This window comes from Aedes aegypti, chromosome 1, assembly GCF_002204515.2.
Source record: "Aedes aegypti strain LVP_AGWG chromosome 1, AaegL5.0 Primary Assembly, whole genome shotgun sequence".
Classification (NCBI taxonomy): domain Eukaryota; kingdom Metazoa; phylum Arthropoda; class Insecta; order Diptera; family Culicidae; genus Aedes; species Aedes aegypti.
This window is the reverse complement of record NC_035107.1, coordinates 242,041,265-242,042,585: the sequence shown is the minus strand read 5'-3', so window position 1 is coordinate 242,042,585 and position 1,321 is coordinate 242,041,265.

Below are 1,321 nucleotides of genomic sequence, written 5' to 3'. Positions count from 1 at the left end.
GGCGCGGGTTGTCAAACGTACCTGTCAGGGGTGAGAAAAGAGACAGATAAGGGTTGCTTTGAATGTTAATTGGAAGATTATTGTAAATGGAAGGAAATTAATTTCAGCAACTGGATCTTGAACTGGATGCAATAAATGTGCCTTGAAAAATATAATTGCACACATTCAATTAACGAACGGTATTAATTGCAATATGTTGCAGTGAGCGGTTTTAAGGTCACTATAAATTTATCATCTTATTTTGAGTGAACATTTGGTAATGACTATATCTCGTCCTATAAGCTTTCAGTAACCGAGTGCGTAGCTCGTTATTTTTTTAATGAATGAATAAAGATGAAAATTATCACCGCTGTGAGCTAGATATAGAAGGATTTTCTCTCCATCACAGTATTGTTGAATAAAGTTTAAATCCGGTAAATCCTCTCGTTCATTGGTTCTTCTCCAATAAGCTACATACACATTTGGTTACAAATGGCTTTTAGGGCGAGATCATAAATTAAACGAGATATGTTTGATTATTTTGCGAGAGGAGCGAAACAAACATCTTAAGATTGAAGGGCCATTGGAAATCTTTATACTACAGGTAGCAGTATGGACTCTGACGAATAAATCAAAGGGGGTTACATCACAATTATTTTATTATGTATGCAATAATGTACAGTAATGTAACAGTTATTTAATAGGTTATTCAAATTGTATACAAAACTGCAGTATATGTGTAGGAAACATAATAGGTCTGGTTAAATAATCGAAATATAGGAAAATCATGTGAATCATCGTGGTTATTGTACATATACAACAGTGGGGAAAAAACTCGCTTATCGTACACAGCTTCATCGTGGTGGTTCAAATGGTGGCAAACCACGCGACGACTGAAGGGTTAATGAAATCAACGAAATCAATCAAAAGATTGGTCACTTGGCGAGTCTGAAAGTAGACAATTAGTTTAAAATCAATTGTGCCGAGATAGTTTTGTGAAAGTACGGGATTGTAAATAAATATATGGGTTTCCAGCCATTTGGCCGAAAGGTTCGTTTGGTTGAATCACGAACTAAATATTAATCAGATTATGTTCTTCTTCTTCTTCTTTCTGGCGTTACGTCCCCACTGGGACAGAGCCTGCTACTCAGCTTAGTGTTCTTATGAGCACTTCCACAGTTATTAACTGAGAGCTTACTATGCCAATGACCATTTTTGCATGCGTATATCGTGTGGCAGGTACGAAGATACTCTATGCCCTGGGAAGTCGAGAAAATTTCCAACCCGAAAAGATCCTCGACCGGTGGGATTCGATCCCACGATCCTCAGCTTGGTCTTGCTG